The sequence below is a fragment of the Thermobia domestica genome, chromosome 2, assembly GCF_964235325.1.
Source record: "Thermobia domestica chromosome 2, izTheDome1.hap1.1, whole genome shotgun sequence".
Classification (NCBI taxonomy): domain Eukaryota; kingdom Metazoa; phylum Arthropoda; class Insecta; order Zygentoma; family Lepismatidae; genus Thermobia; species Thermobia domestica.
The window spans coordinates 44,037,820-44,062,179 of record NC_137455.1 but is presented as its reverse complement, the minus strand read 5'-3'; the positions used below and the strand labels follow the sequence as shown (position 1 = coordinate 44,062,179).

At 38.2% G+C, this 24,360-nt stretch overlaps 1 protein-coding gene and 1 non-coding gene across 3 annotated transcripts in view; one reads left to right on the top strand and one right to left on the bottom strand.

Annotated features, from left to right (window-relative positions):
- LOC145671542 (dipeptidase 1-like) overlaps window positions 1-24,360 on the bottom strand; it is a 718,611-nt gene that overhangs the window by 578,219 nt on the left and 116,032 nt on the right. The gene's annotated exons all lie outside the window — the stretch shown is intronic.
- TRNAR-CCG (transfer RNA arginine (anticodon CCG)) lies at window positions 20,959-21,030 on the top strand. Its single transcript has one exon. It is a non-coding gene; the product is annotated as a tRNA-Arg (tRNA).

Below are 24,360 nucleotides of genomic sequence, written 5' to 3'. Positions count from 1 at the left end.
ATTTTTCTCTTCTTTCTTTCCTTATAAAAAATCTAGTTTTATAGTTTCTTTCTCAGAATGTAGGTGGCAGCACTTAAGTATTACTTATAGTTTCATAAGGTGTAGAATAATACCAGTTCAATAGTACATATATGTAGTGTCTCCCCCAACCCTTGACCCGTCCCAAGAAATATATATATACATATAGTTTAATAATACTGCTAATGATAAATGTGAAACGCTAATTACAAAGGAAATTTTTAACACTCCATCTCTAATCAAATCATAAAGTGACAATACTGATTTTTTTAACCCCAATCAATTACATTAGTTCTTATAAATCTAACGGAATCCACGCCATGATTCATCAAAGAATTTTGTTTCTTTTTCCGAAAACTACTCTGAAAATATTTTTAAAATTGACAGTTCTGACTGATGTCAAGAGTGCAGAGTAGGTCCTTTTGGATAGCACTCCCCCCCAAAAAAATCCAGAAACCACACGTATCATATAAATATAATAATTTGTAGGTAGTATATAATTGAATTTCGCTTTTGCGGTGCTTTATCTCATTCCTTTACTTCTGGTTAATTTCAATACCCCAGTAACAAACATTCAGACACTTCAAGAAAATCAAACGACATGTTTAACGAAAATCGGATTTTTCAGGAAATTTATCGTCCTGGCATTTAAACCACAGAACAAAGATGTTATAATTCTTGCACCTCACACATTTTTAACACATCTTACTCTGTGCAAGTGTACTTTTATGTTCACGATCTACTTTTAATCTCTTCGTTTGTGATAGAACGGTGGGAAGCGTGAACCATGTATTGTCTCGTGTGCCTCTTCAGGAACTACTGATTCTTTTATTAAACTCATCACGGCCATGATTCCATCACCTTTTTCTCTAAAGTCTTGGTTTACAAAATCCCGGGATGGGCTTGTTAGCTCTAAATCCGCAAACTCTTAATTTACTCTTTTTTGTAACGAAGTATGAGAGCTGATGAGATCGTTCTCCACAGTCTTTGGCAGTTCTTACACTTCTGAGAATGAGCTCCGTTCCCATCCTTACCTATTTTGTTGAGAACGCCCGAATTTCTGGAGAAAATATGCGTCCTAATATGGCATTGTCGGGAGTTTAAAATGTACCGACTTTCACGTTTATTCATGATGTTGGTGATTGTTATCACTGTTATATTATTATTGCTTAGTTTCCAAGTTATTCTGCTAATATATATATATATATATATATATATATATATTGTACGGTTGCACGTGTTTTCACACCATGCTAGATACAACCATGTGTCTCTATACACGTGTAAGATGCAAACACTGCACAGACGACATTTACGAAGAGGACATCGTCCACCATCGCCAATGGTCGAAAAATGACGGAGATCAACGAAGGTATCCGACATTTTAGGATACAAGAGGAGAGCACACCACAGAAGACATCAATCTCACATGGTTCATCAACCACCAACTCTCAAAAACACCTGGTCATTGAGAGCTACCCTTCCTATATGCTTTAAGACGTATGCTCATTGAGATCCTTTCTACCTCTCTAAGACGCTCGGACATTGAGAGGCACCTAACCACCAAATTCTCCTAGACAAAATTTCCAAATGACCAAATTGTCAGCCATTGAAAATTCCAACTCCCCTCTCTAAGACCCCCGATCATTGAGATGCACTTGTCCAATATGCCCTAATGCTCTTTAATGAAAAAATAACTTATCATAGAACTTCTTGGAAATATATAATATACATCATAAATTTTGATTTCTTTGCCCAATTGTTCCTAGTTTTTCTTCCTGATTTTCTCAAATTTGCATCCGATTTTGCCGCCATTAAACTCACAAACTGTGTAATTGAATGTACGCATCATGCACTTACTGACAAGGACCTGGGTCATGAAAATGCAGTCGAATCTCAGCCGACAGAACACGTCTCTGTCATGATGTTGCTCGAACCTGATATACGTACGTAGCAAAATACTTTGTCAAGTAACAGTGGCGCTCATACTCTTTTCCACATACAATTACTACTTGTAATCCCTCTACAAAGAGACAGGCAACCCACAATACCTTCTTGCGTTACTGGTTGCCTTCCGCTCAGATATTTTTGAATACACCGTTTGCTAGGACACTGAAATAAGTTTTACTTTCCTAATGTGAGAAAGGGCGATTCAGCATCGTGATTTCTGATTTTCCTTGGAAGTGACGGAGGGAGAAGAGGTAGCTAGATCCTATGATATAAGTGGATATTGACATTTTTCACTGATGTAATACCGTTGCATAATATGTATATAACTCTCAAACTCAACTCTGAAGTTTTAAATGACGCCCCTCGGGCTCCTCTGCTATTTTCCATACACCTTATTATGCCCGTGTGAACAAAGGAAAATCCTGGTAGTATATATAAATTCACACATCGGATCAGTGGCGTGATTGTATAATCCAGCCAGTTGGAGGCGGGAGGAACAGCATACACTGTGAAATCATGCATCATGGACTGTGCATTCGCGAACTGCACCGGATTTAAATCTCTGTTATGATTGACAGCCCACGTAGCAGGGCCAACAAGAGATGGTGTTTGACGTTTCTTACCACATGTAGAGGGACAATGCAGCCCCTACTTTGGCACTAGTATTACCAACCACGGCCACTTTGTCTAACACCATTAATTAAATTGCCACTACAGATGCACCGAAGAAAGCCTTGACACTTGGGTAGTGGCAACGCCACTGCGAGCTGTCAGAGACCTTCTCTTGCTAGCTCTCCTATAGTAGCAGGTAATGTCCTTCAGATTCTCTGTGTTGCATAAGGACTCAGAAGACAGAAAAACTCCACAAATGTACAAGTCAATGCATATTTGTACGAATTAGCAGCCCTCAACTCAAGCATACAGAAGCTTATAGCATATACTTACGTATGTGGTAGTTTATTTCTCTGTAACTACTGACCGGATCTGAACTGAATTTCGTGGGCAAATATTAAATGAACAAATGATTAGAAGTGTTATAGTTACTTGATGTTCGAGTTCGGCCAGGGATAACCTCGGTTCGCTTTGCATATGGTACTTCTCGGCAACTACTCGTTGAATCTAAACGAAATTCGGTGCGTTAGTAGTTCATTCTCTAAGAAATAAAGACTGCTATACTTAGTGACCAGGCTCGGCTAGGAACATTCTCGGATAGCCTTGTATATGGTACTTTATTTCTTTGTAACTACTGCCTAAATCTGAACCAAATTTTGAGGGTTAATAGTCCATGACAAAATCAATAATATAATGCTATATTTGGTGGATGGGATCGGCCAAGGGCAAGATCGCCTTAGCTTGAATCGCCTTGCATGTGAAACTTTACTTCTCGGTAATCATTTATCTGATCTGAACGAAATTCGGTAACAAAATAGCACATTGTTCAAGAAATAAAGGTCGCTATATTCAATGGGCATGTTAGGCTCGGCTCGGCTTACCTTGTTTGTGGTGCGTTGTTTCTAGCTAACTACTAGTCGGATCTGAATGAAATTCTATGTGGAAGTAGTCCATTGCTATATTTGGTGGCCAGGCTTGGTCAGAGACAGGCTCGTATCGACAACAGAAATTTAGCTCCACTGTTTTGCACACCGAGAGCTTCCGAGGTCGGTACACCTCAGCTTGTTATATCAAGGATCTAACTGTGACAGACAACGTCGCTTGTTTACCAAACTCGCACAAAGTGTATCAAGTCCTATTTCGGAAGATTTTGGCTAGAATACCTCTGGGTAAGACTACAATAAGTTAATATGAGAAGATAAGATCTAATGCACACATCAGACACTCTGAAGAAAGATCTTTACTGCACTGTTTGGCGCAGGATAAGATCTAATGATATTGATTTGATTCTGTTGATCCGTTACGTTTATAGAGTTAGCGAGTTAGTCACTTATTTAAAAGTTCCGGTTTGAGCCAGATCATCTTTTGTATTATGGATATGCTAAAGAAATGATAACTTTTTTTGTTATTGCGATCTCGTTAACAGACCAGAATCATTGACTTTTCAAACGAGTCAAAATAAACCTTAAAGTCATTTTCATATCAGAAAACGAATTCCATCTTTCCCTTCATTAATTCCAAATTTAGTGTAACGAAAATATAAGTACGATACAAAACCCATTGTAATGAAAAATGCATATTTAAAGAGGGGAGGGAGAGTGCAGAACAACAAAAATGATATTATTTCCGTTGTATTTTGCTCTCCAATGAATAAAATAAAGCTTACGTCATCACATTTGTAAATTACACTTGATTTCCGGATTTCGAATTGAAAAGCAAGCTTTTAAATTGATTAAATGAACTCAAGGGAGAGAAAAGATGGTATATATATATATACCGATAAGACAAAACACATGCTTGAATTGATATTTCCTCTATTGCGTTCCATATTTTGTATTAATCATTTCACTGAATCAGAAAAATCGTATTCACGAGGGAACATCAAGATTTCTCCATTTCCGTTTCTCTGTTAACAATATACGTGGTTGAATTATAAATTGATATTTTTATGTTTTACAAAGCAAATATATACCTGGGTTTTGTGAAGTTGTAATTTTTGAAGTTATTTCACTGAAGATAAACATTACGCGATTTGTTTTACTTTCAATTTCCTCTCCAATAGATATTAAATAAATAAAGTTCATTAGGATATGGATGTAATAACGATGAACATTTTATTGCATTCTGCTTTCTTTTTTAAATTAGCATTACAAAATAAATGAACGGAAATTCAAAAAGTTTAAAAATTCACTTTAGTTGTCGTTGATTATTAACCCAACAGTAATGGCTATTTTGAATTAGCGTTTCTTCAGGGACGCAAAATAAGAAAAAAAAAAAAAAAAAACAAATGAAAAAGGAAACACGAAAAATATTTTTCAAAACTGAATTTTTACTATAATTTATTTTCCAAATTAAAAGAAAATGAGGCTTATGAACAACACCCAACATCTTCGTCCACATATTGAGTTTGTATACCACATACATCCTTAACGGAACAATCGGCTGTGTTTATATGCCACACATATATGAAAAGGGTAGGGGCGACAAGGCTCTAAGGAGTAAGGACGACTATACTTCTTTCTTTAGACACCACAAAAGGACGCCCCCAGAAGCTACCCAAGAGGATGATTAGATATTTAATAATTTATTTGACAAATAAAATGCGCATGAGGTCTGTAAACTACACTTATACCCTTTGTCAAGATATTGTGCTTTTGTACAACATATGATAATAAAGAAACAATCGGATATGTGTTTATATGCCACACTCGTCTTTAAGGGGGTAAAAACGGACACCGTCTCTCTTTGAAGACGAAAAAGACGCCCTGAAAGTCACTCATGAATATGATGAGGTATTGAATGACTTATTTAACAAAAGAAATCCGAATGAGGCTTATAAATGTCACCTATCGTTTTCGCCAGGATGTTGTGTGTTTGTACCACACATGTTAATAACGGAACAATCACCTGTTTGTTTATATGCCACACCTTTCTCTAAGGGGTAGGGACGCCTATCCGTCTCTCGTTAGAAACGAGAAAAGAACTCTCTAAAAATCACCCAAGAGCATGATTAGGTATTGAAGGACTTATTTGATAAATGAAATCCGAATATGGGTTATAAATCACACTTATCCTCTTCGACCAGTTGTTGTGTGTTTGTATCATACATGTTAATAACGGAACAATCGCCTGTTTGTTTATATGCCACACCCGTCTCTGAAGGGTAGGCACGGCTATCCGTCTCTCTTTAGAGACGAGAAAAGGACGCCCTAGAAACCACTCAAGAGCATGATTAGGTTTTAAATGACTTATTTGACAAATTCAATCCGAATGGTGAATATAAACTACATCTATTCTCTTCGTCCAGATATTATGTTTATGCTCCACATACATTTTAACGAACAATCGATTATGTATTTATGTCACACCCGCCTCTAAAGGATAGGAACGGCAATCCGCGTTCTTTCAGGTGTTGTGTTTATATGCCACATATATTATTCATAGAATGATCGGTTATGTATTTATATACTTCATACGTTATTCACAGAACGATCGGTTGTGTGATTATATACCACATGCGATATTCACTGAATGATCATTTGCGTGTTTATATATCAAACATTACTCACAGATCTATTGATTGTGTGTTTATATACGACAAACGCTATTCATAAAACGATCGGTTGTGTGTTTTTATACCACACATTATTCAAAGAACAATCAGTTATGTGTTTATATACTACATACGTTATTTACAGAACGATCGATTATGTGTCTATGTATTACACATTATTCACAGATCTATCGGTTGCATGTTTATATACCACACACGTTATTCACAGAGCGATCAGTTGTATGTTTATATACCACACACGTTATTCACAGAGCGATCAGTTGTATGTTTATATACCACATACGCTGAGCTCCTCCGTGGCTAAGCGGTTAGCGTACGCGCCTTTCGCGTGGGAGACCCGGGTTCGATTCCCGGCGGGAGCTCATGTGGTTCGGATTTCACGTTAATCAGTAGGTCCACGTCTCATATAGCCTCGCTGCTGAAAGGGACGCTAAACTAAAATCAACACAATCACATACGCTATTCACAAAACAATCAGTTGTGTGTTTGTATATCACATGCGTTATTCACAGAACGAACGGTTGTGTTTATATAAAACACACGCTATTCACATAACTATCAGGTGTTTGTATACCAAACCTAACTAAAGAATTAATCAAGAAAATGGCTTAATCGTTAATAATTAAGAAAAAAGCAAACACATAGTTATTATTCGGTGGTTCTATTAGAATTTACCGTTCTTTCTCAATTGTTGACGACTAGATCTATAGTTTAACGTAGGATTCGGACCATGTGTTCTACCACCGGGAATCAAAACCTAGGTGTTCCAAATTAAAGGAGCGTACGCTATCCATGTAACCATGATGAAACTCCAATCTGGGATGCGATACCACTTAAAACCCACATGTATACAAGATTGTATTGATCTCAGTGTGTGTGCAGATGTGAAACAGTTGACAATGTTTAGAAGAAATATTAAATTAAGTCTACGCAGAGCTTCTAATGAAGTAGATGAAACAAATAAATGCAATATGGTTGCAACGAAGTTAATAATCTTAGCAATTCGTAAAATGGCCAATTTCCTATATAATTACTGGCTTCCTCCCTGCAGCGGAAGTAAAATCAATAGTAGGTATATTTCTGGTTTAACAGGAGGCGGAAAGTTCGTAGAAGCATGCACACGCGGCGCGCTTACCACGGAGTTAAAAGAATTTAGAGACGTAGGGGTTGGAGAAAACTGAGCCGCCAGAAAGTTTTTTTCTCTCTCTCTCTCTCTCTCTCTGTGTGTGTGTGTGTGTGTGTGTGTGTGTGAGAGAGAGAGAGAGAGAGAGAGTGTGTGTGTCTAAGAGGAAAAGCACCAGCACGTAATCCTTTCCGGCACGACCCTTCGCTGTAAATCGCTGAGAAGCAGTAAAAAGGGGTGGAATAGCACAAACAAAAGAAATGCGGATTTGCCTTTTTTTGTACCAAAAGACGTACTACAAAAGCTAAATAAAAGGTAAAGAAAGCAGAAGAAAAGAGATGAAAACACTTTTAAAATTAAACAGAAAGCAAATAGAGAGCATGAAAATGTACTAAAATGTTTATTTAAGAATTATTTGAGTGAGAAATTTCAGATATTTTTTCAACGCAGGAAGTTATAATGAGGATCTTATACTCTAAGCATTATCTTCAAGTTCTAACAACCGTCCGTTAGTGTAATAATTATTATCCGTATATATACATTTCATGGTAGCTCTACTATAAGCAAGAATTCCCCGCGATTTATTTCCCAAGGGAGGCAAGAAACTTCCACACAGTCATTGATGCATATGTGCGCCTTGTACTTAAAGTAAAGCAATAAACATTCAAACAGATTATAAAAAAATATTACCCATAGTAAATGAAGTATAGTATTTATGTGTAAATAGGCAAATTTAACATGTTTTGAGAGATATTTCGAAAACCAGGACCTCTTTGAAAGTCCGGAGGTAGCCAAGAACAAGGCGTGTACCCAGAATTTTTGTGGAAGGGGCCCAATATTACAGTATATAAGTCACTACGTCTATTTAGGATTGAACAGGTATTATTCTGCAACCGCAAAGACGATAAGTAATTGGAAAATACTTTCAGCTATAGCTTCAGAGAAAAAAATGATAGAACTTGATCGTTTTTATAAGAGAAAGAATACAGATAAAGTGTAAAATAAAATCTGTATGCTACGTCAACCATTTTCCTGTTAAACACGTACCATAATTTTATCAAGAAAGTTTACAAATGTATGTTGAGTTAGGAATTTTTCGAGGGGGTGATTCGGACACGGTGAACACCCCCGTAGATGCGGACTTGCAAAAGCCCAACCTGCTGGCGGCCATGGGTTAATGTCTTCGTTCTGGTGACAAGTTTCCCTGGTTTTTTCTACACAGAGACACTCTATAACATTACAAATCAATCAAATCTCCCATAACTTCGACACTTGAACTGTTATAACCTCTAGGTACATGGATAAACAAGTATCAAGGTAACTCTACTATAGGCTATGTTATGAAGTAAATAAATTGTTAATGTACACAACCCCAACGGTATTGCCCATACTCCTTATATTTGTTACTCTACAATATTACTAGCATTTAACGGAAAGCAAGTTCGAAGGCGAAACATTTGCGAATCGAGAGGTACCATTCAGCTGAACAAAAGGATGTATGTCAATGTGTAAGAGTATGCGTAATTATTGAGAAAATGAAGACAACTAATTTTTCTGTAAACCTAAAAATTTATGCAATATAAGAATCACACCATCTTCTTAAAAATTCATGCTGTACAAGAACCACGCAACCGTTCTAAAGATTCATTCTATTCAAGAATCACGCCACGTTTTCAAAAATTCATGCTGTACAAAACCAACGATACATTTCCGAAATTTACGCAGTACAGGAATGCAAAAATTACGTCACCTTTCTAAACATTCGTCACTTTTCTAAATAGAAATCTACCATTCCCAGTTTTTAAGTTGATCCTATAGAGAAAAGGTTTTAATAGACAGAGAGAAGCATTTTTCAGTAATCGATTAACAGTCCTAAGAATACATTTTATACCCACTCTAACTCTCTACTAAAAGTGGAAGTGTTGGAAATCTACTACAACTTTCGGTTTCAATATGTCTTACATAGAGCAAAAACGATAAGAGAAACAGTTTTTGGAATTGATTTAGTGTTCTAAGAGTAAGTACCATATTTTCTTTCAACCCGGTACTTAAACCAGAAGCAGCAGAAATCAAACACTTCCGTTTTCAACTTGAATAATCTGTAGCGAGAGGCTCTTTTCTGTAACCAATTATGCGCCCAATTTTTTTTTATCTTTATCTAACGGTGACACACCACACTAGTTTTAGAATTCCAAACTATGCTGTTCATAGATCACAGACGGTGCTATTCATAGAAAAATATCGAGAAACATTTTTTTTACGGAGTCAACGTCTAAAGAATAGGTTTTATCTTCTCGATTAACACCTTATTCATACCAGGAGTTGTAGAAATCAACCATTTCTGGTTTAAACATTTGATCGTCAGAACACAATGAACTAGTAATGGATTACTAACTAAACCAAGTTTCCTTATCTACAGTTCTTATGAGCTCGGTAAGGTAGAAAAAGTTGGACTAATGGGTGTCAAATTATACCTCGAAAACTTTAAGTTATTGTTTGAAATGATTGGAATGGATTCAGCAACTGAAGGATAAGCTCTATGTCTGCGATTAAATTTCTGCTGAGTTAGGAAGTGGTAGAAATGTTAAGTTATTGCTTGAAATGATTGGAATGGATTCAGCAACTGAAGGGAAAGTTCTATGTCTGCGATTAAATTTCTGCTGAGTTAGGAAGTGGTAGAAATGTTAAGTTATTGCTTGAAATGATTGGAATGGATTCAGCAGCTGAAGGAAAAGTTCTATGTCTGCGGTTAAATTTCTGCTGAGTTAGGAAGTGGTAGAAACGTTAAGTTATTGCTTGAAATGATTTGAATGGATTCAGCAACTGAAGGGAAAGTTCTATGTCTGCGATTAAATTTCTGCTGAGTTAGGAAGTGGTAGAAACGTTAAGTTATTGCTTGAAATGATTTGAATGGATTCAGCAACTGAAGGGAAAGTTCTATGTCTGCGATTAAATTTCTGCTGAGTTAGGAAGTGGTAGAAACGTTAAGTTATTGCTTGAAATGATTTGAATGGATTCAGCAACTGAAGGGAAAGTTCTATGTCTGCGATTAAATTTCTGCTGAGTTAGGAAGTGGTAGAAACGTTAAGTTATTGCTTGAAATGATTTGAATGGATTCAGCAACTGAAGGATAAGTTCTATCTCTGTGCTTAACTCTCCCCTGAAACAGGAAGTGGTTGAAAACTAAAATAATTTTCAGTACCAGTATTGATTTGGCCAAAGCCGAAATGATAAGAAATTAAACCAAAAAGCATAATTTATATTTATTTTTGATACGTAATCAGAGTCTTAAAAGTACATGCCATCTTCACCTTTATTTAACGTAAAATGCTAGAAATCTATAAAATTTCCGGTTTCACTACTCATTTACCATATAACAGAAATAGTTATAGACAGCGAGGTGCAGTTTTTTTTATGGGGCTGCCTGTTGCATAAAATCAAACTTATTTCTCAATAAGACGTATCACAATAATAAACAAATAAAGTATACTTCATTTTATTGTCAGTGACCTCGTGCTCCTCTCGTCTTTCGAGCGATTGGTCTTCGATCCGATTTCCGGTGAGGGCACTTGGTCGGAAAATGTAAAAGCTTTATTAGGCCAACTGTCCTGAGGGATGATTTCCTCATTCACACCATGCAAATGGCGGAATGGGACCTAACATATGGGTACCAGGCCGCTTTCCCCCTTCCCTTTCCTCGAATAGTGTGATCACTGTGGAACGTCATCCCTCATATGTGACGGCCTAATATGGCCATAGACGTCGAAAGCCCAGAAATCTAATTCCTAATTCTAATCTATATTAGTGGCTGTCCACGTTCAATTCTTAAAATGATCAAAATAGATACTGTAATATCAAATAGAGCTTTATTATATCAAAAAATCTGGTACATTCTGATAGCTTTAATACATTGTATATTAATGAACAAGTAGCTGTGTCACGTGTACACAACGTGGATGAATTTGGTTTGAATAATGTAATATTTTCTCAATTATTATTCACATGGAAGTGGAATCAAATTTAACCATTTCTAAGTTTAATAGAAATATTAGAATGGATTTGAATATAATCTTGGCACGCTTAATTGATTACAGAAAACAACTTTTGTCTATCTCCGCGTATTATCGTTTTTACCTCTATAGCTATCACTGTTAAAAATGGAAAATGAAATGAAATCTTTGAGTTTTACGTCCCATGGTTATACCGGTTAGGCTAAAGGACACGGTGATGATGAGTGATGAATGAAATGGTGGAATGGAGAAAGTGGGAGGAAACGGGATAACGCCGAGAAAACCCACGTACACGGTGTTTGTCCACCACAAAGTTCACTTGGCGGGGGCTGGGATCGAACCCGGGACCCCAAGTACCAGAGGTGAACGCTCTACCGCTGAGCCACTAGTTTTATTGTTCATGTGCTTGTCTTTATACAAAAAGTGTACAAGAACCAAACTGACTCCTAGGAATACAATATAATACAATACAATACAATATGTCTTACATACAAGAAAAGGAAATTGTAAAGTATAACAATAATCGCGAAAAATAAAAAAAATAAAAATTAAATAAAAACGAAAAGATAAACCTACATAATGAGTTGTAGCGGTTTTTTTTGTTTTTTTTTTTTTCGAGAAGGAAGGAGATTACTGCAACACCACTTCTAAAAACCTACTAAAATACTGCCTGTCCAACTCGGGGGAAAAGAGCTTTCGGCGAGTGCGTTTTAAAAAATCCAAGTAGGTGCGAGCATCCAGCAAAGGTACATGGCGATGGATATACACAATTGTACACGCCAGTAGAAAAAGCACAGCGTGGTGTTTGGTCTGTGGAAAATAACGAAAATCCGGAAACAAAACATAGGATACTGTGAACTGGTGTGGAGGTCGACGACAAATTCGTCCTAAGAAGGACGTGAGACAGTTCCAGATAGCTGGAGCACCCACACACTGATCGAACCGATGGGATAGTGTATCTTCTTTGGCGCATCGAGAACACAGTGGGTCAGGAACACGTTTCAGCTCAAATAAACGAGCGCGCGTAGGCACCAACTGATGCACCACTTGAAACCATTCAACCTGTAGGTATGAAGGTAATACCGGGGCAGAGATATTAGCCCATACCTGTGACCACGTAGTCTGAGGATATCGGTGAGGAATTCGGAGAATAATCTGATCGTTAGGCAACGAGAGAAGGAAGTTATACAAAGTGCGAGAATTGTATCCCGTAGGGCAGAGAACCACACCACTGTATGTCCAATAACGTATTAGTGAAGTAATGTACGCCGGACAACAATCAGCAAAGTTAATAAACGGGGGGCTCACAGGTAATTCATAACTAGGCCAAAAACATCGTATCCATTGCTGTGTGAAGGATTCGTTAATAGCAACTGCAGCATAGAAATCGAGCATAAACAGAGTTTGACATTTCAATCTGAGATGTACTAGACCCAGCCCTCCCTGTGAACGGGGAAGATAGAGTCCTGCACGTGGGATACGAAAATAGAAGCCACGCCATATATTCCATAGGAATAGGGAGTCAAACCGCTTAGCGAACAATTCCGGTAAGGGGAAAATTCGAGCCCGATACCACAGCTTAGGTGCAATGTAAATATTGATAAAGTGAATACGATGAATTAAATGAAGGCGACGGAAACGCTGAGAAAACAAAAGCTGGCGAATTTGTAACAACAACGGGGACCAAATCTCCTCGAAAAGGGGAGTAGGTTGTGACGTAAACGGGATACCTAAGATCTTCAAGGAAGTGACGTAGGGTACACACGGCACCCCAGGCTCGTTAGCAGGTAAATGAAAACCATTGAACTGTAATAGGTTAGTTTTCTGTACATTATACTGTAATCCGGAACAAAGTGCAAAACGTTGCAACACTGCAAAAACCCGCGCCATACGAACAGGATCCACGCCGGTGATGGTGACGTCATCCGCATACCCGAATATATTTTGACTCAAGAAACGGGAGGGTCCAGGGGGGTGCAGGGTGGCCAACTGTCGAAGTAAAGGATCTAATGCGAGTGCAAAAAGTATCGTTGACAAAGAACATCCTTGCCTTAATCCACGTTTCAGCGGAATAAGAGGGGACAGGTGTCCGTTAATCTGTATACGGAAATTGGCCGTGGTATATAAATTGTTAATGACTGTGCGGAAGGCTAAAGGAAACCTCCAGGCTTCCAGCACTTGCAACAAAAAACTGTGATCTAAACTGTCGTACGCTTTTTCTAAATCTACAGCTAATGCGCCCGCAGGCACCTGCCGAAAATGAAAATAAGCAAAAATAAAGCGCAAAGAGCGAAGAGTATAGGAAAGGCTATGCGTAGCATGGAGTGCTGCCTGATAAGGACTAATGTAGTGACGGATGATTGGTCGAAGTCGGGCTGTAAGCACTTTAGTGAACAACTTAAGATCGACGGGCAATAAAGAAATAGGTCGATAGTCCTGAACATAATGCGCTGCGCGGGATTTCGGAATGAGGACTAAGATAGCGGTATTACGACCCACTGCTTCGCCTCGTAACCAAGCATTGAATAAAGCGGTAAGAGAAGGACTGAGGTGAGACCAATACTGTTTATAAAACTGGATATTTAATCCGTCTTCTCCGGGGGCACTACGGCCCTTTGCCCGCCTGAGGACTGCGAAAATTTCTTCCGCACTAATGGGATTGATCAATGTCTGACACTCGTCATCCGTGAGATGGTGAGATAACGTGGACAAAAACTCCGGGGCATATGAGTAGTCTATGGGACGCACACGTGCAAAGTCTGTATAGTAGCGCGTGAATTCTTGTAAAATCTGCGAACAATTAGTAGTAGTAGTGCCATCTCCCAGAATGAGAGAATGAATGGCGGTGGAACGCCGTTGTCGCAAAATCCAATCAACATGATAAATAGTTATAGTCTCCTCCGGAAAGCGATGATAAAAGTCTTCCGACAAATACGCACTAATCGACGTGTGGGAGTAAATAGTTTTCAATCGGTGTTTGATACCGTTAATACAAGCCAGGTTCTCCAGCGAAGGCGGAGCATTCCAAAAGTCACAGAGAGCTTGATATAAAAATTCATGTAAATGGTGGTCGTCTTCCCTCGCGACCCGCCCTTGCCATTGAAAAAAACTGCGTAATTTAGGTTTACAATATAAATTCCACCAGGAAATAACAGAGGGGTAGTACCGCTGCATGCTGCACCAATAAGGTAAGCGACGCGAGAATTCCTCTACAACCTGCGGGCGAGACATGATGTCATTATTAATCTTCCAATAGGAAGGGCCCCGGGCCGGTGGTAGCAAGAAAGGCATTTTAAAGGCTACTTCAATCGCTGCATGATCGGACAGCGCCACAGGAATTGCATTTTGTTGTATCACCGCAGTGCATAAACTCTCTGAAATGTAAGCTCGGTCGATTCTACTCTTCGTCGTAGTAGTGCAGTGGGTGAATACATGCTTAGAGTTTGACACAACTAAAGCGTCTTTTAACTTTAGGACACAAATAAGCTCAGACAAAGTAGGACAAGGCGTGGTAGGCGTCAGAGAATCTCGGGGATCAACAATTGCATTGAAATCTCCGGCAATTATACAATGAGGAATTCCCGGAGGAAGTAAAGAAGGAATGGTAGTTGCATAAAACTCATTCCTCTCTTTTGCACGTGTAAAGCCAGAATGACCATATAATGCTATAAAACAAATGTTCTGAATATAACAACGTATAGCCCTTCCTTCAGGGGCTAACACAACACGATCATAACTCAGACCCTTTCGCACCAAAATCGCAACCCCAGTCTCTTGGTCGCGGTTAATAATAACTTGATAATTGGTAAGAAAATCCAAAGATGTAAGCAGAGAACTTATTTCTTGTAGAAAACAAACATCTGGTCGGCGGCTTTCGATGAACTGTTTTAAAAGGGCCTTATTATGATCGGAACTGATTCTATGAATATTGAGTGATATTAACTTAAATGAATTTACTGTTAACATTAGAAAATCACTCAAAAAGAAAACTATAACAAAAAGAAAAAAGTACTTACAAAGGTGAAAGGGATTCTTTCCCACGAACACTAGTAAAGTGACGCATTTTGAGACGAATAGAAAACAAACCGAGTGAACTTTCCTGTACGAACACAAACACTAACACTGCCAAATACATCTTAACATACAATGTGGACGAAGCCCTGGAAAGCAGGTGTGAAGGTCAATAGCGAAGAGTAAACACACCACGCCTCAGGGCAATTCTGAATCAGATATTGCCCGATGTTGTGATCGTAATTCGCGTGGCTCAGCTTGGTCTATCCCTCGTGTAACATCAAGGGCACACTGTTCTTTCTTTCGTGTAGACGTTCGAGTAACTTTCCTTCTTTTTTGTTGTGAAGAAAAATCAGCTTGCACAGAAGTAACAGTATGTTCAGCTGAAGACGGGACATTATTGTCTTGCACTTCAGACGAAGAACCAGACGGAACTGTTAACACTTCCTGCTCCGACGGACGAGTCGAGTCAAGTTCCATGACATCCACAGGCGTATTCTGTAAAGGCGGGGGTCGCAGTTTCACTTCAGAATCTTCCATAACTAGGGCATTATTTGTTAGAGATGAATTCACTTGGGGTGTTCGTACTAACACTGGAAACTCGTTGGTATCAGTCAATGAAGGCAAGCCTGAGGAACTCTGATCAGGGGCCCGGGGGGCAGTGACAGAGAGCGAAGGCGAGCCAGAAGAGGGAAAAGAGCGATGCACTTTGCCAATCTCCGTCATGTGTAGAGACGTCTGTTCAGGGGCGGCCGTAGTTGGTTTTGCGTTCTTCAAAGGGCACGTGGCAATCGTGTGAAAATTACTCTGACATCTGAAACAAGTAATAGGCTGCCCTTCATAAGACACACTCACCTTACAACCGTGCACTATGATACGGGACGGTATATGCTTATGTATTTCCATATGAACAATACGTACGCCACTGTCTATGCCTGGGGGAAAAGGGGCACTCCATAGTTGTGGTTCCACTTTGCGCACTTTACCATAACTTTTGAAATGATCTTCTAAGAATGATAACGGTAATTCAAGAGGAAAGTCATATATACGCACCAACCGAATGGGGTCATCAGCGGGGACGATCCTTACTGTGCTTGTTTCCCCAGACACATGCGTGAATTCTACAGACGAAGGAGCTGTTGCTGCGAAATGTTCATAGGCTTGTAAATCTTTAAACTTAATATATATGCTATATGATTCCGCATGTAACTGGAGCGCACAAATGTTGTCGAAGATACGAGGAAACTTATTTTCCAACCACTGATATACTTGACTAGCATTAGGTTTGACATTTCTATATCTTCGGTCAAATATTAATTGAAATTGTAAGTCCTTCTTATATTCCATACTACCACAAGCTATTTAAACTGCAAAACACTGTACACACAGGGTGAGATTCACCGAGCACACTAAAGCACAAAACTTGTGGAAGAAGCACAAGTCTTTTCAACTAACGTATGAGTAGCGATATCAGGCACTCCAATGGGACCAACACTACTCACGATGTGAACAGCTCGAGACAACGAGCTCAACGACCGAACCCCCGCGGCCCCCTGTTAAAAATGGAAGTGGTTGATTTGTGCTAGTTCTGGTTTTAATAGAGAGATTGGGGTGGAGATTAAATACATTATTAGAACGCTTAATTGGTAATATAAAAGAAGTTTCTCGCTATCTATTACCGTTTTCATTCTCCAGCATTCAACGTTAAAAGAGAAAATGGTTGATTTCTACCATACTTCTGGTTTGAATAAGGAGTTAAGAAAGGAGATGGCACATGTTATTAGAACGCTAAATCGATTCCATAAAATTGCTTGTACTATCTCGTATCGTTTACGGTCTATGTAGATCAATATTGAAACCGGAAGTCTTAGTGGACGTCTAATCACTTCCGGTTTAAGTGGAGACTTAAGGATGGAAATAAAATGTATTTTCGAATAATCGATTGATTGATTGCAATAAACCGCTTCTGTCTATTTATTATGGCAATCACTATTAAAACCGGAAATATTTAATTTTTGCTACTTCTGGTTTTAGTAAAGAGATTTGGGATGGAAATGGAGCATATTCTTTCTACGCTTAATTGGTTACAGAAAAGCGCTTTCCGCTTTGTGACACTGTTTCGCTCTATAACGTCCAAACTCTAAAACTGGAAGTGTTGAATTTCTGCTGCTTCCAGTTTCAGTAGGGACATTGGAATGGAGAAAGGATATATTTTAGAACACGTAATTAATTACAGAAAACACTTAAGCGGTATTGATTTCTATCAGGGGCGCACCTAAGTGTGGAGTTCACCGGGTCCGGACCGCCCCCTCCCCAAAAAATTCTTCCTAACTCAATACAGGTTTGTACACTTTCTCAATAAAACTACAATTGTTTAAGAGGGAAATGATTGACGTAGTATGAAAATTTGATCTTACACTTCATCTGTATTCTTTCTCTTACGAAAAGAATCTGGTTGTACCATTTTTTTTCTGAAAATACAGATAGAAGTATTTTACAATTACTTATCGTCTTTTCAGGTAGAATAATAACTGTTCAATACCACATAGGTGTAGTGGCTTGCAGCAGCGCAAATCTGTCTTCAACATTGGAGGGGGGGGGGCGGACAAGACCGTTCCATAGTCTTTTTTCTTTCTTCTTTTTATAGCGATATTCAAAATATTCGTGAAGTTAAAAAACAATGCTGTGGAAGATCAGAGAAATGAAATCTTTGAGTTTTACGTCCCACGTTTATGCCGGTTAGGCTAAAGGAGACGGTGATGATGAGTAATGAATGAAATGGTGGAATGAAGAAAGTGGGAGGAAACGGGAGAATCCCGAGAAAACCCACGTACACGGTGTTTGTGCACCACAGAGTTCACTTGGCGGGGGCGGGGATCGAACCCGGGACCCCAAGCACCAGAGGTGAACGCTCTACCACTGAGCCACCGCGGCCCCGGAAGAACACGGAAGCAGAGTTATCATCATTTAGAGCTGAGCAGATTTGAGGCTTATTCAGGGGGGGGGGGCATCAATTTCATTTCACTTTCCTTTATGGCAATCAAACACAAATCATCACAATTCTCCCCAAAAGAACGAATTTCAAATATTATTATTAGGGGGGCAGTGCCCCCATTCTAAGATTGGAAGGAACATGTTCCCCTCATCCCCCCGGGATTTGCATCAGTGGAAGCTTGTAATATTGGACCCCCCCAAATATTGGACCTCTCCCAACAAAAGCTTGTGGGTGCGCGGCTGCTTTGTAGTATGGTTTATGTTCTATGGCTATCAACGTTAAAACCGGAGTTTATTGGGACGGTTAATGTTTTATATAAAACAGCATCTTTCTATCTATTATCGATTTTGCTGTATAGCGAACAACTTTAAAAACGGATTTTTTCCCCATCTCTTTCAACTTGAATATCGACTCCGAAAGCAAATTCAGTTATTGATTTTTGACAGTCTACTTTTTAACGAAATTTGGAGATAATTGTTGAAGCATGTAAATCCAGAGACTTCGTATTTCCCAGACGGACGGATGTGGTCAATATAAAACACTTCTAAATAATTTTAACAGATCATTACTAAAGCAAGAGTGGTATTTTCAGATTGTTTATAGATGGAAGTACATAGGAGATTGTATATATTGAAAGTCATTTCAAATGAATAGAAGTATTACAAAATAAGTATTTTCTCTTTGCTAATAAATAATTAAAAGGAGTAACCAAACATAGAAGACTGTTTACTTTTGTCTTTGTATTTTTGTTCAAAAGTGAGAAATTATTTAACTTCTCGTTTCTATACTCTTTAAAATAAGACTTATACCTAAGAAGCTAAAATAAAAAAAAACAATATCTTACTGTTACACTTAAATTTTGTACGTAGGTAGTGATTCACTTCTTAGATCGTCGTTCAATGGTTCACTTACTAAAATGAATCGGTTCATTTGAATGACTCAGTGACTCACTTATATTTTTTTAGAAGGGGGAGGGGGAAGTTAAAAACTAAAATAGTATTATCAGACCAAATAGATTATATAAGACAAATTAAAAAGATATAACTCCAATTTTAGATTACAAGCATACAGCTATTAACAAATTCAACTTCAATGCCATTTACCTGAACCCATAAGATAGGTGAATGAAGTTACTGTATTTTACAGTAACGTGTCGACGTCCAGGCCTCATTTCAAACATATCCCCAGTCGCCATACTCTTAGAAAATCTATCCACCCCCAGCCCCGCCCTCCCCTACCCCAGCCCCCTCTATTAATGGCAATGTTGCATTTTCATTTAACATTGGGCGCATAAAGCGTGTACAGCCCAAACGGCTCGTCCGATTAAAAATAATCTTTCACTTTAGATTGGAAACATCATATTTGGAGACGGTTTCCCCTCTTACATTTTGTTGTAAAATAATTCTGATAATAACCGTTACCCTATGTCAGGGGACTTTTGAGACACCCTGTATATACAGATTTATGAAAATAATGACTAATCAATTAGTATTTTACATGCCTAATATTACATAAAATAAAGCATTTTCTTTGTCGATAATGAATAATGTGCAATTTCTATTGCGACACCCTTTTTTTCAATTTTTTATAGGAAGATCGCATTGGTGCCCCAAGAGTTGTTTCTATGTCTATGTCAATATAAAATATAATAATAGGTTAAAATATAATAATACTCTACACCTTTAGGGTATGTTCTATTATCAAAGAAATTATTAAAATATTAGCTCAAGATAAGTATAAACTATGTCCCAAATTTCACTCCAAACTGTTGAACTGAGATGCGTTCACAACAGACAATATCGGTTTCAACATCTCAGACATATGCCCATACATTGTTAATTAGTAAATATGCCGAGTTTCATCTTCCTAGTTTGATGGGCTCGTGAGATACTGTATTTTTTTTTTTTACATAAATTTTGAATCCCTCATACTTCCTTAAGATGCGCCTTCCAATTGAAGTAATATGATAAAAACCCAGTTTAAGGTAGATGCTAACTTGTATGTTCAAAAATTAATTTCTTAAAAAGTTTTTAATCGTTTCTCCCACGATTCGATCTCAAACAACTGGCAACATCGCTTTCAAGATGAAGAAAGAAAACTTAGAAAATGCTCTCTTTCCCACGTAAAAGGGGAATTCTCAAAACGCTGGAATATGGCGCTGCTTATATTCAGTGAAAAGTTTATATTCCGCGTTTCGTACTTCTAACTTGAAACATCGTGAAACTAAATTTTTCCTAAAAGTGTTGGGCACCACTTCTCGCTTAGCATGAGTATTTTAATCAAAGTAACGGGTTCCCCGAGGCTAAGCGGTTAATGTACGCGTCTTTGGCGTGGGAGTCCCGGCGTTCGATTCCCGATGGGAGCTCATGTGGTTTGCATTCCACGTTAATCAGTAGGTACACGTCTCATATAACCTCGCTCCTGAAATGAAATAGAATGAATTAACGTTTCACGATGATGCCCTTAGATTAAGGTAGACGATGGTTAAAGCAAGTGATTGATAATGGAAGAATTGGTGAAATGAGAAAATGGAAGGAAACGGAGTATTCCGAGAAAACCCACGGACACGATGTTGTCCACCACAAACTTACTTGGCGGGGATCGAACCAGGGACCGAGGCACGAGAGGTAAGACTTTACTACCGTGCCTCGATGCTGAAAGAGGGGGCGCGGTGGCTCAGTGGTAGAGCGTTCACCTCCGGTGCTTGGGGTCGCTGGTTCGATCCCAGCTTGCGCCGTGTGGACTTTGTGGTGGACAAACACCGTGCTCGTGGGTTTTCTCGGGGTTCTCCCGTTTCCTCCCACTTTCTTCATTCCACCATTTCACTCATTTCTCATAATCACCGTCTCCTTTAGCCTAACCGGCATAACCGTGGGACGTAAAACTTAAAGATTTCATTTCATTTTTTCGATGCTGAAAGGGACGCTAAACTCAAAATCAAATCAAATTAAAGTACCGATGAAAACTGTGTTCGACAAAGGTGTTAACTATGTCAAAAAATTAACTTGTAATCGGTTAAATTGTTATCTCGTGATGTGATCACAAGATTCTGGTCATTTTTATATAGGCCTAATAGATTTATTGTATCTAAGGTAATATTGAGGCTTACGAATGTTTTAAGTACAAAAAAAACCTTAACGGGGACTTTGGTCCCAACCATCCCAACCCTGTGTGGTTCCATATAATTTAGTTATGTTGTAGAAACAACTTACAGGAATTACGTTTTGAATTTTGTACTTCACAGCCTTAAGAATTTCCATATATATTGTAAAAGTATCTTAAAATACTCTTAAGTAGACCTTCATTATTTAAACTGAAGTTACCTTTTGCAATGAAAATAATGAACTAAGACATAGAATCCATTCTCTCTAATTATAAAATATATTTAAAATTTACTGAAATGATTAAGAATTTATTTGAATTACATATGCTAATTTTAACATATCATTTCCCTTTAAGAATTATGTAACACATACCTTTGTTTAAAACTAATAGTTACACAATTGATGTATGAAAAAACGTAGAATTACTATCAGTTCTTATCACTACTACTGGTGCGCTATGCACGCACCACTCATTTTCATAGTTTAATTTCTCAAATGAATAGTCAATTGTCTACGTGCGCTGTGATTACAATAACAGATCTAGGTAAATGAAAAGAACCGACTCTTACGGGCTTTTACGTACTTGACCTACTACCCCATTCTTCGCTTTATATGTAAATTATCATGTGTCCCGCTGCCACATCAAAGTGCTAAATATTTACGTTGTTGGTACTCTTTTTAATTTATTCATGCCAGAGGTACACATACACTAAGCCAACGCACATTTGCCAAATTCAACTCAAGAGGCACTCACCTCTGTGAGAACCAGCGAAATCTCCCCCCCCCCAAAAAAAAAACATCAACTGACTTAACCAACCAAGATTGAAAAGCAAGAGGGCGGTTCGCGAGTGAGCGACGTACAAGATTCACGTTCTCCAAACATTGTCACTCCTAAAGAATCGTCTGGTTCAAAAAGAACCATGACTCTTGAAGAACCACGACTGCCGACGAATCATGATTCCCGAAGAACCACGACTCCCGAAAGAATAACGACTCTCAAAGAACAACGACTCTCGAAGAGCAACGACTCTCGAAGAGCAACGACTCTCGAAGAATCGTGGCTCATTTCTAGTGAACATCGACTCACTCACTCATCCAAAAGAGTTAGTCAGAAGAGTCGGCTCACTCGCGAGCGATGCATTACTATACGTAGACAGTGATGCGAACCTGTGGGGAAAATCCCATATTGTGGAAGTTTTTGACCTTATTTTCTCGGAAAGGGATAATAAGCAGCATATATGGGATTTTTCGAGAAGATCGAAATTTACGGCTTATTCATTTAGATATTGTAAAAAGTGACTAACACAGAGAAATTTAATTTCTAATATTATAGCATACTTTTAATTAGTATAATGTGGGAAATTCACACGTAAAATGGGATTTTTTTTGCATCTTAACATGGGATTTCATATTGTTTCAAGTTGGCATCAATGCGTAGGCTATATATATATACTCATTACTTGTAATATGAAGCTGACATGTATAGGCTTCCGCATCAGATTCATTTATTTCAATATGATGACAAGATAGGTTTCTTCATTTTGTGTTACAAATTGCAATAAACCACTTCATCTACTGATGTACTGGTTAGAAACTTCACAAAAATTTGGCTAAAACTCACAATATTTTTTTTTTCTACCACCACGCCCAAAACCTAAAGTGTGTTGAAACTCTTTACCTTTTCCAACTCCATGTAGATCACGAGCTTATACGACTTAGTAACAGTCATTTATCTCGGAAATATAATACTTGCGACTGTCATCCAACATGGAACAAATACTTAGCAAATATCACGTCTGAAGGATATAATGAACTAAATCTACCGAAATGTTTTAACTGGTTCGGCCTGGTGACTTACAGTACATATAATCTTAAACAGGTACAAGGTTTACTTATGACGGATACGGATTCAACCCGTAGTTTTATGTAACCTTTTTTATCAGACCAATTTTTATAACAGGGTAATACTCGTCTTACTTACCCTTAAAACTAGAAGTAATTCGGTTGGGGGAAGAAAAAAGGGCCCGCGAGATTTTAACTGATTCTTGTAGTACTCGACGAGAGAAATCGAGTAGTGAAAGAATTTTCAAAATCGGCGCAGGCAAACATGGAGAAAATCGCATTTTGAACCGGTACATGAAAACGCAATTTTCTTCATGTTTGACTGCGCCGATTTTGAAAATTCCTTCACTAATCGATTTCTCTCGTCGAGTACTACAAGAATCAGTTAAAATATCGCGGGCCCTTTTTTCCTCCCCCAACCAATAATTCATTGAATTTGTCACGATTTTCTTAACCCAACACATATCTAAAAATGGATGAAACTACAAGTACACGTCATTACTTTTCAGTTATTTAAAATAAAGGCAAATCAATTGAAATTGCTAATACCTATTTCATTGTAGTTGTTTGTTTTAAAATATTGTTTGGGTTAATTATAAAAAGTCGATACATCGGTAGCATACTGTATCAAAAAACCTGGGCTCGAGGATCGCGCCCTCCAAAACATGAAACATTCTACCCTTAATTGACAGCATTAGCATGAGTTACAATATCTCACAGAACAATTAATAGTGATTCAAAGAGTCATTTGACATAACGACGATTACGAATGAAAGCAATATTGAGCTCCCTATCTACTCTAGAATACACTGGGCCAACGTCATAATTAGACCTAATTTTCTTGAGTCATCTTGATGAATCAATCGTGCATACTGATATTAGGCTTATAATACTTACGTAAGTACAACCATCCTAAACACTAATCAAATTATAACGACGACTAAAAGTCGCTTATACTCAAACTAGATTAAGCACAAGCACACTTTGACCCTAATTTTACTACAGTTAAACAATCAAATATTCGGAGCTATAAGAGACTGCTCTATAGACCACGGATGGGCTTTCGCAGGTTAGAACCACGAAAGACTGTGCGGAGATTAGATCCAGCACATACATAGGAC